Here is a 17,892-nt window from a genome sequence, read left to right on the forward strand (position 1 = left end):
AAGGGAATTCAATAGAGAGCCCCCCACCCCCCACCGCTGCACAACATCCTACTCCTAGCGCTGGGAGCCACGTATCCAAACAATAGGTATTGTTTTCTCAGTCCAGTTTTTCCGCCTCCTCTAATTAAGCAAAACACTAAGGCTCATAAAATATTGGGTTATCATTCTAGCTCCACAGTATTTCCCAGTTGAGTGCTCTCTTCCTTATTCCATGATAGATCACAGCTGTCACAAATCTTACCATTTCCTCCTTGGTAACCTCCCAAGAGGTCACTGAAACTTTCATCCTGGACCTCTGAACCCTAGATTTCTGTGTAGGCTGACAAGAAAGAAAAAAAAAAATCCTTTTAAATTTCAAATATATATCAAATTCCTATGAGAGACCTGGAAATGTAACCATGGAAACCAGAGCATGAGTGTAACCATGGAGACCCATTGAAACCGGCTGGGCCATTACCATCTAGAAGCTGGTGGGGCTGTGGCAATTAGAAGGACTGTTAGCCCTAGTTAATATGGTCAAGTGATGTCGATTGTTTAGGTGAGTGTTTTACAGACATTTAAGTAATTTCTGGGTACTGCCAATGCTTTAAAATGTTCAAGAGAAGGCCTTTTCGTAGGGCTTCCTATGTTAGACTAATTTCTGAAGGATCCTCCACATCTTTCTCCCCAGCCCTCTTACCACACCTCCAGAGTCATGACTTAATCAGTCATTCATTCAGCAGACACATGCTAATTACCTTGTAATCACCTTGGTGTGCTGGGCACTACTGGATCCCATCATATACATTATATAATATGGTGTATATACAGATATATGCATTATCTGTATATATCCCAGTTCATATACATTGTCTGTCCTAGCAGCTTTAATGCCCAGGCAAATCTTGAATAAAAGGGTCCATTTATCAAAGGCTTCTTTACCAGAATCTGTCAGAATTTGGGTTTGTGCTTTCAGTAAGTGAGATGAGAACTAGATTTCTTTCATTTTGAAGGATATGTTCATTATTCCAATGTCATAGAAGTCCTTCACAAAGTCAGACCATTCTCTCCATCCCATTTCTTTTCTTCTTTCCCTGTGTGCATTACAATCCCATCACTCCTCCCACAACCACAGGTTCAAAGGCCTTGATGACAGTTTGTCGGGGGAGCTGCTTTGTTGTGTGTTTTGAACACCAGTGTGGTGAAAAGGTAGAATGCAGTGTCAAATCACCTGTGCCTGCCACTTACCCGTGTGTCACCCTAGACAAGCTATTAAACCTTCCTAAGCCTCAAGTTTCCTCATCTACAGAGGGGAAATAAAACCAATCTCTTTAGGTTATTCAGTGACAACTTCACACAACTGTGAAACTTTAGACTGCTACCAAGTTTTATCTTCTGGTTTTACCTTTACTTCCCAATATCACTCAGCGTCTTTCATGTTCTTAGCCCTTTCTCCTATTTTACTCAACAGATAGTCTAAATGTTTACAACTTCCAACAATGCATTCAAAACTAGCCGAGTATAGTGGCTCATGAGTGTAATCCCAGCACTTTGGGGGTCAAGGTGGGAGGATCACTTGAGCCTAGGAATTTGAGGACGGCCTGAGTGAGACCTAGTGAGAACCCATCTCTACAAAACAAATTTTAAAATTAGCTGAGTGTGCCTGTAACCCCAGCTACTCAGGAGGCTGAGGTGGGAGGAGCACTTGAGCCTGGGAGGTGGAGGTTGCAGTGAGCCAAGACTGCACCCCTGCACTCCAGCCTGGGTGACAGAGTGAGATCTTATCTCAAAACAACAACAAACAAACAAGCAACCATCTGTCTCAGCAGAAAATGATGGAGACAACGATGACAACCGCAGTTGTTATATGAGGCTTATTATATACCAGACACTGTTCTAAGCACTTCACATATTTTAACTCATTTAATTCTTACCACAATCCATTGAGGATTATTGTCATCTCCATTATACAGATGAGAAAACTGAGGCACAAGGTGTTTAGGGAAATTTCCCAAGGTCATAAGCTACAGAATGGCAGAAAAAGCATTTGAACCCCAGTAGTGCCTCCAAAGTCAGCCCTTTCAGCCACTGTTCAATAGTCAGGCTTTCTCCAGTGATAATGTTCACTGTGAATAAAGAGTCCAGTGGATATGAATGAACTCCCTCAGATGTCTCCTGTTCAATGCCAACATCTGCCTGCACTAATCCGCATCTTCATCAGCCCCTAGTCCATGTTTCAGAAGAAAAAACCAGCCTTCCTCTAATCCTCCCACCCCAATTTCAAGTTCCTTGCTCCCTCAGTTACCCCTTTGTTTCTGATCCCCAATCCTTCCTCTCACGTGGCACTTTCCTCTCAGTATGTCAGCAGGTGCAAGCCCATCCTGCCTTATATATTTTTTCCCCATTCTTGAACTTGGCTGAAATGTCCTACCTTACTTTTTAATTTTATTTATTTTATTTATTTATTTATTTATTTATTTTGAGACAGAGTCTCACTCTGTCACTCAGGCTGGAGTGCAGCTCACTGCAACTTCTGCTTCCCGGGTTCCAGCGATTCTCATGCCTCAGCCTCCCCCAGGTAGCTAGGATTACAGGCACCCACCGCCACAACTGGCTAATTTTTGTATTTTTAGTAGAGACAGGGTTTCACCGTGTGGCGCAGGCTGGTCTCGAACACCTGACCTCAAGTGATCTACCCACCTCGGCCTCCCAAAGTGCTGGGATTACAGGCTTGAGTCACCGCGCCCAGCGCCTATCTTACTTTTTTCAACACCACTTGAGTCTCTCTGCTTGTTATCCTCTCTCCTCTCCACAGCCAAGTTCCTGGCTCAAGTTGTCTATGCTTGTCTCCACCCCTTCATCTCCCATGGGTGCTGCACCCTCTGAGGTCTGGCTTCCTCACTTTACTGCAGTTGCTGTCCCGGTGGCCCCCAAGGTTGCTAAAATAAACGGCTTTTTATTTATTTATTTAATTTTTTTTTTTTTTTTTTTTTTTTTTTTTTTTGAGACGGAGTCTCGCTCTGTCACCCAGGCTGGAGTGCAGTGGCGCAATCTCGGATCACTGCAAGCTCCGCCTCCCGGGTTCATGATAAATGGCTTTTTAAAAGTCTCAGTCCCACTCCTCTCTGCAGCATTTAACTCTATTGATCACTTTCTCCCCTTTAAAACCTTCGCCTCCCTTGGCCTGACCTTCTTCTGTGCTTCCACTCTGGATTTTCCTTCTCTGTCTCCTGTACTGGCTCCTCCCTCATGGCCTATTCGTTACTTTGGGGTATGCTTCTGGACCCTTAACCTGCTCTTCCTCTCTCTGAGCACTGTCAGTATCATGTCTGTATCTTCAACTAAGCCTCCATTCTGAATTCACATCAATGGATAAAAATGGCAATTGACTATCTCAGCTGCATGATCTGTGGACTCCCCATCTTCAACTCAACACTGCATCCACCCAGAAGCCCAAGTCACAATATCTGAAGTCATTCTCCAGTCCTTCGTCCCTCTGACAGGCATCTCCATGACCCCTCATGTGTAGCTTTCTGTTCCATGTCCTGACCCCTCCACCACTGCCTTAGTCATCCTTTCTCTCCTAAAACATTAAAATCACCTCACCAGTCTCCCTTCTCCTTAAGCCTCAACCGTAAGGACACCAGTGAGGTCTCTCTAATATGCATCTCACTCCATTCCACAAAACCAAAAGATCCCTAATGCCAACATAATGAAACCAATTCCTTTGCATATGACCTGACTCCCATCTCTCTCTCCAGCCTCACCAGCTGTCTGGCCACCTCCCTAACCCCTGCCTTTCTCGCACTGTGGCTACAGTACTGGGCCAGATGGAATGGCCCCAAGCGTGTCTCTCACACCTCCCCACTTGGCACATCCATTCCTTCTTTCTGGAACATTTCCCTAGGGTGTTCATCTGGCAGACTCCTCCCCCGTATTCTCTACTTCCTCTTTGCCACCGTCCATTCCCTCACAGGCCTGGCTTTCCTTGTGCCTTTTACATTCTCTCATCCAACAATTCTCTGCTTGCACTATAATTGTTGGACTCATCTATTTTCCTTCTTAGACTTACTAGTTCTTCAAGGACAAGTACTACTTATTTGTCCTTGTATTTTTTGTCCCATCAGTGCCCCACAAAATTTCTTGACAACAGTAGACATTTACTAAATATTAGGTATTAATATTGTTATCAAGGAGACAGCAGAGAAACTGCCTTGGCAGCTAACACTTTCCATCATCATCACCACCATCAACATCAGAAAGCGCACACCAAATGCCTCTGTAAACTGACCATGTCGTAACTTAGACCGTTAGTAGAGATAGTATCCCCACATGTGTGATGTACACTCGTTGGTATACAGACCTCATCAATGCACAGACAGGTGAGTGGTTACACTAGATGACTTCTTTTTTTTTTTTTTTTTTTTTTTTTGAGGCAGAGTCTCACTCTGTCGCCCAGGCTGGAATGCAGTGGCGTGATCTCTGCTCACTGCAACCTCTACCTCCCGGATTCAAGCAATTCTGCCTCAGCCTCCCGAGTAGCTGGGATTACAGGTGCACGCTGCCACACCCAGGTAATTTTTGTATTTTTAGGAGAGATGGGTTTTCACGTGGTGGCCAGGCTGGTCTCAAACTCCTGATCTCAGGTGATCCACCCGCCTCGGCCTCCCAAAGTGCTGGGATTACAGACGTGAGCCACCACGCCTGGCTAGTACTAGATGATTTCTAAGGTCTCTTCAAAGTCACATCCTGTGAATGGAGGCATTAAACCAAGACATCCAATTAAATCAACCACCATGTGCACACTTATGACGCACAAGCTATTGCACTAAATGCTGTAATAAATGGATAGGAATGAACACTTACCAGTATTTAGATCAAAGACGAATACAATTAAAGGCCATTTCAATATGAGACTGGGTAGGTAAATAGGAGAAGACAAAGGAGGGTACTCATTCAATTAGCTCAGCTGACATTTGTCAGGGCCCAGCTCTTTGCTGGGTCAATGTCGGAAGCTGGGTGGAACAATGAAAACCATGTGGTCTCTGTCCTTTATGTGCTCCTGGCCCAGCAAGGCAGACAGCCACACAGCCTTCAAACGCAAAGGGCAGGGAAAGAGGGCTGCAATTAATTCTGTCTGGAAAGAGAAGGCAGGTCTTAAGAAATTTCTCAGTCGTGACATTCGGTCTGGCTCTTGAGGGTCTAATGGGTTTTTTCAAGTGTAGAAGAGAGAGTTCCACAGCGAGGGAACAGACTGAAAAGGAGGACATAGGCTCCAACGCTGAGGCTCCTTGGAAACCATTGATTTTCCCAGGTCACAAGCAGCGGCAGCTGAGCCACTACCCTGAACTCCACATGAGAACATCGGCTTCGTGAGCCCCACAGGCGACATGTGCAGGGTCTGGAGAATGATGGCTGGGGCACAAGATGTAGGTTCGGAAGTGGAGAAAGCAGGGTCACCAAGGTTAATACAGGTCATTATTCAGGTATGCAGAAAGAAAACTATTTTTTTCTTTTCTTTCTTTTTTTTTTTTTTTTTTTTTTTTTTTGAGACAGGGTCTTGCTCTGTCACCTAGGCTGGAGTGCAGTGTTTTGATCATAGCTCACTGCAGCCTCAAACTCCTGGGCTTAATCAGTCCTCCCACCTCAGCCTCCCAAACAGCTGGACCACAGGCATGTGCCACCACACCCAGCTAATTAGTTTTAAATTTTTGGTAAAGACAGAGGTCTCATTATGTGACATAGGTTGGTCTTGAACTCCTGGCCTCAAGAGATCCTCCCACTTCACCCTCCCAAAGTATTGAGATTACAGGCATGGGCCACAGAAGTGACCAAATATTTAATACAATAATTTGGCCATCCATGTAGGTCACCTACGTCTGTGTGTGTGTCTTATGCCCTCTGCTTCTCTCCCTAAGGGAGCATGGAAGATTATGGTTTTTATAACTTCATGATGGCCAAAAAGAGTTGGGGACCTCAAGAACATAGGCAGCATCTCTTTCCTCCAGGGTGCTCCTGGCAGGGCTGGCATTTGAGGCTGAAAGTCCATGGCTATCCTAGTCTAACTTAGCTTGACCTGGCCCAGGGGTGCTGCCTGGACTATGAACACTTACTGGGCCCCTTAACACAGTGAAATCTGTCTGTGTTTCTCACTCAACCCTGGCTTGAGTGCTGTTCACTGCACAGTTCTTTGCTGTGGAACTACTTCTCCTCCACCATGTCAAACTCCTCAGCTAAACTCTAGATTTTATCTGTAACATACAGGCATCAAGGGAGGCTTTAAACAACTAACTCTCAGAGACTCTCCAAGATGAAATGGGTGCACCTAGGAGTCATTCGAAATACTTAAAAGCCAGTAAGGTACAAGCACCATACAATCAGCATGGAAACTGGTCCTTATGAATCAAAACTGGCTGCAACCTCCCCAAGTGGCTCTGTGAGTGCAGAATGGTACAAGGGCATCCTGCAAGAAGGCCCCTATCCTCCCCGATTTACTGTATACTACCTGCTCTCCAGGCACATTTCTGCCCACTCTGTTCTCCCATCTCACTCTTCTTGTTCTCTCCACAGTTCCTCACACCTCAAAAGGCTTTTATTTCATTTATCGCTCAGTTTTTAGGTGCAAGGAACAGAACCGATGCTGCTGGACTTAAGGAGCAAAGGAATTTATCAGAAGGATATTGGATGGCTTGCAGGAACCTGAGAGGCCCAGAGCCAGGCACAGGAACAATTGCCCACAAGAAAGCCTTAGAAACACTTCTGCGCTGGACCCCACAGGTTTCACCACTGACAACACGGGCTGAATAATGCGGCTACAGTCATTGCCGTCATCCACTCTGCACCACACCTGCTTCTTCCAAACCCCTGATTTCTCATCAATCAGGGTTAGGGAAGATGTCCCTGACTGGCATGTGCCTTCAGTTGTACTCAAGAAGGTGGAAAAGCAAGATCTGATACTTTCTGATTCTCTAGTGGGAATGGGTTCTGCTCAAATAGAGAAAGGGGCTTTCAAGGTTTGCCTGTCTGTGTGACTAGCACACTCTACTCTTCCCTCCTGGTTTATTTTCCCACTATAGATACAGTGGTACTTATCTAGCTGTCCTAGCCTTAAGGGGTGGGAATGCCAGGTTTACAAATAAAAATACAGGTCGGGCACAGCGGCTCACGTCTGTAATCCCAGCACTTTGGGAGGCCAAGGCAGGCAGGTTGCTTGAGCTCAGGAGTTCGAGACCAACCTGGCCAACGTGGTGAAACCCCATCTCCACTAAAAACACAAAAAATTAGCCAGGCATGGTGGCATACACCTGTGGTCCCAGCTACTTGGGAGGCTAAGGCACGAGAATTGCTTGAAACCAGGAAATGGAAGCTGCAGTGAGCTGAGATCACGCCACTGCACTCCAGCCTGGGCGACAGAGTGAGACTCCCTATCAAAAAAAAAAAAAAAAAATACAAGATGCCCAGTTATATTTAAATAAACAGCAAATTTTTTAGTGTAATTATGTTCCATGCAATATTTGGAACATATTTATTCTAACAAATTATTCATTGTTTATCTAAAATTCACATTTAACTGGGCATTCTGCATCTTCTCTGGCAGCTCGCCTTAGGAGTATCTTCTCTACGCTGGACTGCCCTTTCCTAAACTGAGCCAGGCCCCGGTTTCTGGGTGTGATAAAGATGCTGAAGTGCAAAATCCACCTTCAAGATGAAAGCCAGCTGCCTGATCCTGGTTTTGAGTGCCAAAAATTTGAAATTACCCAGTCTTTCTCTCGGCTTTCCTCCCATAACAGATGTGCATCTTCTCCAATCAGACAGACGCCTGGAGCCAGCTAAAGTACGGGTTGTGTCCTTGGGAAAGCGAAGGAGAAGCATATTAAAATTTAAAAAAAACGATTACCCAGTTGCAATAACTAAAAGTGGAGTAAGTGGTGCAGAAAGATTTCATGAATTTTTATACTGGGCTCTCTCAAATTCCAGTACTTCAAGTTTCCTGTGACTCACACTTTACAGGGCTTTAATAGGAGGTGAAGCTATAAAGTAATGAAACTGATTTTCATGTGTTACCACACATACATGGAGATGAGTCAACAACTACTTTTGCTCTCACCTCCCACATCCCAGGGTGGATCCATTACTCAATTGCCGATCTGTTCCTTTAATTCAAAAAGGCAAATGATTTTCAAAGCCACTGCATTTCAATATATTATAGACAAGATGCTAAGACTGTTTCCTAAGCTTTCTTAAAATTATAAATAACACAAACGAGGCGCACAACTTTGCCAAATTCTTCTAAAGCAACCCACACAAAGACTTTACTCATTTACCCAAGTCTTAGACAAGGAATAATTAGACCTTCTCAAACCAATGTCAGCTTTCTCTGGGCTGCCAGACAAACCACCGTGGGATGTTTCCAAGCCACAGAAAACAAATGGTATCTGTGAGAGCTGGTGCTTATGTTGGAATATCTTTCACTAGCCAGGCTCCATTCCTTGGGAAGAAACCCCATCTATGCGTCTCCTTAAATTAAGCCTTTTTTCAATTCCTCAAACATGCCTTGTCCTTCCCACTTTGGGGCCTTTGTGCAGTGTTCCTCCATCTGGAACCCTCTTCTTTGCTTCATCCAGTGACCTCTGTCAGATCTCCGCTCAAAATCATTTCCTCTGGAAAAAGTCAGTTCCCTAAACCTCCTCACCCCAACCCCTGTGGCTGGATCAGGGCTCCCTGTTATATGCTTTCAGAGTTCATGCTGCCACTCCTTCTTAGGCTTATAAGGCTATTGTTGTGTGATTTGGGGATTAAGGCCAACTCCTGTCTTACTCAGTCATGGAAGTTTTGGCCGGGTGGCTGCTTGTCCGAAACCCCATCTCCCAGCCTTCCTTGCAGCTAGGTGTGGCCTTGTGACTGGAATCTGGCCAATGACATGCATTCAACTTCTGAGTGTAGCACTTAGAAGGAAAGGAGGGGAGCCTCCTCTTTTCTGTTTCTCCCTTCAACAGCCTGAAGGGAAATGTAATGGTGAACTGATAAGGGACAGGAGAGAAGAGGGACAAACGGAGCCTGGGTGTCCATCACTATCAAGCCACCAGACTAGCTCCACTCACTATCTGGATTGTGAACCTGAGAACTGCACAACTTTCCTGGTTTGGTGGTGGTGGTGGTGGTTGTTGTTGTTGTTGTTGTTGTTGTTGTTGTTTGGAGACGGAGTCTCTGTCGCCCAGGCTGGAGTGCAGTGGTGTGATCTCGGCTCACTGCAACCTCTGCCTCCCAGGTTCAAGCGATTCTCCTGCCTCAGCCTCCCAAGTAGCTGGGATTACAGGCACGTGCCACCATGCCGGACTAAGTTTTGTTTTTTGTTTTGTTTTTTGAAACAGAGTTTCTCATCACCCAGGCTGGAGTGCAGTGACGCAATCTCGGCTCACTGCAACCTCCACTTCCTGGGTACAAGTGATTCTCCTGCTTCAGCCTCCCGAGTAGCTGGGATTACAGGTGCCTGCCACCACACAGGCTAATTTTTCATATTTTTAGTAGAGACGGGTTTTTATCATGTTGGCCAGGCTGGTCTCGAACTCCTGACCTCAGGCAATCCACCCACCTCGGCCTCCCAAAATGCTGGGATTACAGGCGTGAGCCACCGCACCCAGCCTAAGTTTTGTATTTTTAGTAGAGATAGGGTTTTGCCATGTTTGCTAGGCTGCTCTCAAACTCCTGGCCTCAAGTGATCCACCTGCCTCAGCATCCCAAAATGCTGGGATTACAGGCGTGGGCCACCATGCCTGGCCATGACTTTCCTGTTTAAGCCACTGTACTGAGTCTCATGAAAGTAGCCTATATCTAGCAAATGCAGATTGGAACCCAGAGCCACTTGATCTCAGAATCCAAGCTCTGAACGACCACCACATGATGTTTTCCACACATGGGCCTCTTCTCTATTATACATGTTACATATGCATCTTACATTTCACAGATCATATAGCAGACCACTTTGAAGAACGTGGGGCTCACTTCCTGGATCTGTACTAGATTCCAGAGTGAATATGGTGCCCTCCAACTCATGCAATTCTCCTGCCTCAGCCTCCCAAGTAGCTGGGATTACAGGCATGCACCACCACACCTGGCTAATTTTTTGTACTTTTAGTAGAGACAGGGTTTCACCATGTCGGCCAGGCTGGTCTTGAACTCCTAACCTCAAGTGATTCACCCACCTTGACCTTCCAAAGTGCTGGGATTATAGGTGTGAGCCACCGTACCCAGCCACGTTGTATGTTTGCCATACTTTTTCCTTCTCACTCAATTTCCATCTATGTTTTTACCCCTGAGAGTCTCTGATAAGGTCCTCAGGACCACCTTTGTTTCTATTATTATTAATAAGTAACTTGGTTCCCAGCATGCCCTCACCCCTGCCCCATCACACTCAGGAGAAAGGAAAGCTGACCATGATGGAGAGTTCTGACCTTTCTTGGAGGCCAGCATCACTCAAGGCTGTTCCACCCCACTGCTATAAGTTTGGTGGAACCAAAGCTAAAGAGAAGCCTCCTGATATCAGGAAGCAAGTAGTTAGCCTTTTCTGCATAACTTATTTCTTTTTCTGTTTCACATATAATTTTATTTGTTTTTTGTTTTGTTTTGTTTTGTTTTGTTTTTTGGGACAGAATCTCACTCTGTCGCCCAGGCTGGAGTGCGGTGGCACGATCCCGGCTCACTGCAACCTCCAGCTCCCGGGTTCAAGCAATTCTTCTGCCTCAGCCTCCCAAGTAGCTGGGACTACCGGCATGCACCACCATGCCCGGCTAATTTTTGTATTTTTAGTGGAGATGGGGTTTTGCCATGTTGACCAGGCTGGTATCAAACTCCTGACCTTAAGTGATCCACCTGCTTCGGCCTCCCAAAGTGCTGGGATTACAGGCGTGAGCCACCGTGCCTGGCCACGTATAATTTTACATAGATGTACATCACTGGCTATTTGGGTGCAATGCTTCCTCTTTTTTTTTTCTGCTTGATTTCCCCCTTCTCTTCTTCTTCTCCTTTCTCCCCTCCAGCACCAGTCATTGCTCCACTAACACGCACAACAAGCCAGATCACCAACCAAGTATGCACACTCCTGTATTTTTCTCCATGCTTACAAAATCTTGTGTAGAAATTGGGAGTTTGGACATTTTCTTCTTCATAAAAGTGAGAACGTGGCTGGGTACGGTGGCTCACACCTGTAATCCCAGCACTTTGGAAGGTTGAGTTGGGTGAATCACTGAGGTTAGGAGTTCAAGACCAGCCTGGCCGACATGGTGAAACCCTGTCTCTACTAAAAGTACAAAAAATTAGCTGGGTGTGGTGGTGCATGCCTGTAATCCCAGCTACTTGGGAGGCTGAGGCAGGAGAATTGCATGAACCCAGAAGGCGGAGGTTGCAGTGAGCAAAGTTTGTGCCACTGCACTCCATCCTGGGCATCCGAGTGAGACTCCATTTAAAAAAAAAAAGTGAGAACATATCATATACACTTTTCTGCATCTTCCTTTTCTCATTCAACTATACCTCATGAACATCTGTTTAAATCCATTGGTTTAGATTTATTTCATTATCTTTAATGGCTGATTAATAATTCCTTATATTGATATGCCATAAATTATTCAGCCATGGGCTTTGTTTTGTGCTTTTTGTCACAACAAATAATGCTGCAATGGCATCCACGTGAACTAGTGGTTTTATCTCTGTGGAATAGATTCCCAGGCATGAGCTTGCTCAGTCAAAAGCCATAAGAATGTTTAATTTTAATCAACATTGCCTTCAATTGCAGTGGCTTGATTCCTTCACATCATCCTTTTTTTCTCCCTAGCTTCCTACAGTTCTCCATTTGCCCCTCTTCCCTGCTACATCCTTTCTTGCTTCTATTTTCTGTAATTAAATTAAAAGGCTGAAATGTTTTATTTTAGGTCAATCTTACAGGCTAAAATGTAAAACATTGGTGCTACTATATAAAAATGCAATAAATATTATATAATAAAGAAATCCCCATTGTTTTAAAAGGCTTAAAGAAAGAAGCCCTCTTCTGCCTGAGACCAAATAATCAATAATGTGACTACAGGTTTGTAATATGATACCTATTTTTCCTCTCTTTCATAGTTAACCAAAAGATACATTCATAAATTCTCAAACTCTATGGTAACTGAATATTATCAGTAGCAAATTATGCAGTCCCCTGCCAAAGTTTCCTAGGTAATTAATCATATGAGATATTGCTTTTCTGGAGCATCCTCTGCCCCAAACCCCATTCCTAGGACGATTTATTCATTTGGCAAATATCTATAGAGCTATTGCTATGTGCTAGGCACTGTACTAGATGTGGGGCACATACCAGGGAATAAGATGGACAAGATCCCATTCTCACAGAATGCCTAGTAGAAGGAAAAAATAGTGAACAACAAATTACGCATGCTTTTGGATAATATTATTTTAGTTGGGGTAAAATACACACAAAATGCACCATCTTAATCATTTGTAGATGTACAGTTCAGTGGTATTAAGCACATTCACACTGTTGTGCAACCATTACCACCATCCATCCACAGAGCTCTTTTCATCTAGCAAAACTGAAACTCTGTACCCATTAAATGATAACTGACCGCCCTCTCCCTCCACCTGCTAGTAACCACCAGTCTTTCCTATCCCTATGAAACTGACTACTCTAGGTACCTCATACAAGTGGAGTCACAGTATTTGTCTTTTTGTGCTACGTCACTTAGCATAATGTCCTCAAAGTTTATTCATATTGTACTGTGTGTCACAATAGCTTTCCTCTAGAAGGCTGAATAAAATCCCGTTGTAGGCATACACTGTATTTTATTTATCCATTCAACTGTTAATGGACACTTGGGTCACCTCCACTTTTTGGATAATATTTTAAAGCTATTTTTGGCCAGGCACAGTGGATCACTCCTGTAATCCCAGCACTTTGAGAGGCTGAGGTGGGTGGATCGCTTGAGTGCAGGAGTTTGAGACCAGCGGGGCAACATATGGAGACCCCATCTCTACAAAAAATAACAACAAAAAGAAATTAGCTGGCCCAGTCTCTACAAAAAATACAAAAAAAAAAAGGATGTAAGGGCAATCTGGCTGCAACATCTGTCACCCCACTGATCACCAGGGTTGATTCGGCTAATCTGGCTGGCTAGGAGGGTGTCCCCTTCCTCCCTCACCGCTCCATGTGTGTCCCTCCGGAAGCTGTGTGCTCAAAGAGGCGACCATCCCCAACAGAGGAGGACTGGTCTTCGGTCAAGGGTATATGAGTAGCTGCACTCCCCTGCTAGAACCTCCATTCAAGCTCTCAAAAAATACGAGAAAAAAATTAGCTGCTTGGGAGGCTGAGGTGGGAACCTGAGCCCAGAGAGGCTGAGTGAGCCATGATTGTGTCACTGCACTCCAGCCTGGGAAACAGTGAGACCTTGTCTCAAAAGAAAAAGAGATATTTTAAAAATTTTTTAAAAGAGGTTTAAGTTTCCACACTAGACTTATAAAGCCAGTAAACACTGGCAAACTATTCCTCTCATATAACTTTAACTACACATTCCCAGACAGAGTAAATATATATTTGACCTACTATTTTTAAAATATTAACCATTGTTTATTCTCTCTAGCTATTTCCTTCCTCTCCCTGTGTTCTCCCCATTTAAACAGTGAGGCTGGCCAGACAGTGGCTCACACCTGTAATCACAGCAATTTGGGAAGCCGAGGCAGGAAGATCACTTGAGGCCAGGAGTTTGCGACCGGCCTGGGCCACATAGCGAGACTCTCATCTCTTACCAAAAAAAAAGCTTGAGCAACACGGTGAAACCCTGTCTCTACAGAAAATACAAAAAATTAGCTAGGCATAGTGGCATACGCCTGTGGTCCTGTCTACTAGGTAGACTGAGGTGGGAGGATCGCTGGAACCTGGGAGGTAGAGGTCACAGTGAGCCAACATCATGCCACTGCACTCCAGCCTATGCCACAGAGCGAGAGCCTGTCTCCAAAATAAATAAATAAATAAATAAATAAATAAATAAATAAATAAAGGACGTGTTCACTGCTCAGAGGAGGTGTTAGCAGCAAAAAGCCTTTTCCAAGAGTCTCTCTGGCCGTGGCGTCTAATAGCCTAGGTACTTACGTAGAACCATATAGGACTTTAGATTATCTTAACAGACAGCTTTATAGACAGGTAACACTGAAGATAAGGGGGGCACCCCCAACACTTTCCTCTCTTCTCCTCTTCACCCCAACTATAGAGGCTTAGTCCTATGTAACTATAGAAACTTTTGGGGTTCAGCGCTGTGGCTCATCCTGTAATCACAGCACTTTGGGAGGCTGAGGTGGGCAAATCCCTCAAGGTCAGGAGTTCAAAACCAGCCTGGCCAACATGGTGAAACCCCATCTCTACTAAAAATACAAAAGTTATCTGGCTGTGGTGGCATGCACCTGTAATCCCAGCTACTTGGGAGGCTGAGGTGAGAATCGCTTGAACCCAGGAGGCGGAGGTTGCAGTGAGCAGAGATCATGCCACTGAACTCTAGCCTGGCCTACAGAGTGAGACTCTGTCTCAGAAAAAAAAAAAAACCCTTTGGGACTCCCAAATTGACTGAAATTATGATTCTATCACCATAGTTGAATGAGATCTTTTTTTTTTTTTTTTTGAGATGGAGTCTCGCTCTCTCACCCAGGCTGGAGTGCAGTGGCATGATCTCAGCTCACTGCAAGCTCCGCCTCCTGGGTTCACGCCATTCTCCTGCCTCAGCCTCCCGAGTAGCTGGGACTACGGGCACCCGCCACCACACCCAGCTAATTTTTTGTATTTTTAGCAGAGATGAGCTTTCTCCGTGTTAGCCAGGATGATCTTGATCTCCTGACCTCGTGATCTGACTCAGCCTCCCAAAGTGCTGGAATTACAGGTGTGAGCCACCACGCCCGGCCGAATGGGATCTTAAAATATAAATTAAGTTATATTTCTTGCTCACCTGAGGTGAACTGAAACCCCTACTCCTATATGCAGTTAATGAGTCTATTATAATGGTATTAGGCTCTGTGAAAGAAGGACTGGGGTTCCTGAGAGCCTATAATGGGCATCTGATCTTGTTGGGAGAAAAGGTGGCAGCAGGCGATTGGGTTAGGCTTCCTTGAATTTGAGCTCAGATCTCAAGGATGAATATGAAGTTACTTGACAAAGGATGTGGTCCAAGCAGTTGTATCTCATCTCCAGTGCTTTTAGCTCCAACATTCTCATGTCCTTTCCCCCCACCAAAAACATTCCCGCCATTACTTTGTTACCAGGAAAACTTGTCCAGCCACATCCCCTTTCAATAGCCTTAGTTTCTCAATTCTTAGATGCCCAAAGTGTCTTATGGATGTTATCATTTTACATGGAAAATTTTCTTTCTTATTTGTTATTTATTTTACTCTTTATTTATTTTGAGTCAGGATCTTGCTCTGTCACCCAAGCTGGAGTGCAGTGGCGCTTCTCGGCTCACTGCAGCCTCGACCTCCCAAGGCTCAAATGATCCTCTCACCTCAGCCTCTCAAGTAGCTGGGACCACAGGTGCACACAACTACGCCTGGATAAGTTTTTGTATTTTTTGTAGCGATGAGGTCTCACATTGTTGCCTCGGCTCGTCTCGAACCCCTGGACTCAAGTGATTCTCCAGCCTCAGCCTCCGTAAGTGCTGGGATTATAGGCATAAGTCACCGTGCCTAGCCTATATTGAGAATTCTCTAGATGTTTTAAGATGCCATCTTGATTTTTGCAGCATATCTGTGACACATCTAAACATTTTCATACAACTCAGCCATATCAGCTCACATATTTTCCCCTCATAGTATTCATATGGAACCATAATACTCCACCTATCGCCATACAAATCTACCATGTTGAGTAGCAAATGAAGGAAAAATATTTTCCCACATCATTAATTACTCCACTTTTAAGCAAATACTTTTCCTCTTTGGCTTTAGAACAGCTATTATGACTGCCAGCTGGGATTCCCAGGAGGTTTATTAATCACCAGAATATGCTTTGTTCTTTTTTAAGGAAAATAAGACTAAATTAAGCTGGGCATGATGGCTCATGCCTGTAATCTGAGAGACTGAGGAGGCTGATGTGGGAGGATCGCTTGAGGCCAGGAGTTCAATACCAGCCTGGGCAGCATAGTGAGACCCTCATCTAAAAGACTAAATTAAAGACACACTCAGGTATTTTTCCCCTGGTTAGAAAAGGCACAAAATTTGGTGATTAACTTCCTAATACCCACTAGTGATTTTTTCAGTTACTATAATTTTAGTTATTCTTAATTAAATATCAGCAAATTAAAATTTAACTCTTTAGCCTAAATCTATTAATATTTTCTGAGCTCCAAACTCCCAAATCCAATTGCCTTCTGACTTTATTTATTTATTTATTTATTTATTTATTTTGAGACGGAGTCTCACTCTTGTTGCCCAGGCTGGAGTGCAGTGGCGCAATCTCAATTCACTGCAACCTCTGCCTTCCAGGTTCAAGCGATTCTCCTGCCTCAGCCTCCTGAGTAGCTGGGATTACAGGTGCCAGCCACCATGCCCGGCTAATTTTTGTAGTTTTAGCAGAGATGGGGTTTCACCATGTTGGCCAGGCTGATCTCGAACTCCTGACCTCAGGCAATCCGCCCACCTTGGCCTCCCAAAGTGCTGGGCCTCCCAAAGTGCTGGCCCACCTCGGCCTCCCAAAGTGTGAGCCACTACACCTGGCCACCTTCTGACATCTTTTAAATTTCTCATGGGCATCTCAAGGTAATTATGTCCAAAACTGAATTCTTGATCTTTCTCTTCAAATCTGCTTTTCCACCAATCTTCTCATATTGATAAATATTATCAATATTCACCCATTTGCTCTATTTTTGGACTCTGGAAGGCACTACACACACTGCCCTTCAGTCTACAATGCACTTCTCCCACTCTTTACCTGAATGGCTTCTGTCTACCTTCAGCTTAAATGTCACTTCATCAAAGAGGCCTTCCCTGACCCTCTCTCAATCCAAATGGCATTCTCTCCTGTCCCCATACTTCTTTGTCACAGTGCTTATCACAGCTTTTCATGGTGTGTCTGAGGACTGCCAGTGCATTGCCTGGCTCCACTGCCCATGTGTGAGCGTGGAGGAAACAGGAACCCTGGCTCCTGCTGTCAGTGCCCAGCAGAGTGCTTATGACAAAGCAGGGATTCAGTATTTGTTGGATGAAGGAGTGAATTGTCCATATCTGTGTTTCGTAAAGTAGGGGCCACAGAAATCATTCTCTTGGATGACAATATATGTTTCTAGACAGAAGGGTTCTGTGGTCAAATAAGTTTGTTAAATAACTGAGTTAAACAAATTTCAACAAGTTTCTGTACTGCAGGACATCTCAGAGCCTATAATTTATTAAGGAACACTGTGAATACAGAACCTGAAACAGGAAGTGTATGTGATGTTTCTCAGACAAGTTACATTATAGAATCCTTATTTTACTGTCTTTTTATTTTTATTTTTCTTTAGATAGGGTCTCACTGTGTCGCCCTGGCTGGAGTGAAGTGGCGCAATCTCAGCTCACTGCAACCTCCACCTCCCAGGTTGAAGCAATTCTGCCTCAGCCTCCTGAGTAGCTGGGATTACAGGCACGCGCCACCAACCCCAGCTAATTTTTGTATTTTTAGTAAAAATGGGGTTTTGCCATGTTGGCCAGGCTGGTCTCGAACTCCTGACCTAAGGTGATCCACCCACCTCGGCCTCCCAAAGTGCTGGGATTACAGGCGTGAGCCACTGCACCTAGCCCCTGTCTCTCTTTTTTTTCTTTCTTTTTCTTTCTTTCTCTGTCTCCCTTCCTTCCTTCCTTCCTTCCTCTTCCTTCCTCTTTCTTTCTTTCTTTCTTTCTTTCTTTCTTTCTTTCTTT

At 44.6% G+C, this 17,892-nt stretch overlaps 1 long non-coding RNA gene across 1 annotated transcript; it reads left to right on the forward strand.

Annotated features, from left to right (window-relative positions):
- Window positions 1–425: 425 nt before the first annotated feature.
- On the forward strand, window positions 426–7,134 carry LOC129464176 (uncharacterized). The gene is made up of 3 exons (XR_008651460.2): window positions 426–538; window positions 5,294–5,465; window positions 6,592–7,134. It is a non-coding gene; the product is annotated as an uncharacterized lncRNA (long non-coding RNA).
- The last annotated feature ends 10,758 nt before the right edge of the window (window positions 7,135–17,892 follow it).

The sequence above is a fragment of the Symphalangus syndactylus genome, chromosome 15 (assembly GCF_028878055.3).
Source record: "Symphalangus syndactylus isolate Jambi chromosome 15, NHGRI_mSymSyn1-v2.1_pri, whole genome shotgun sequence".
Lineage (NCBI taxonomy): Eukaryota > Metazoa > Chordata > Mammalia > Primates > Hylobatidae > Symphalangus > Symphalangus syndactylus.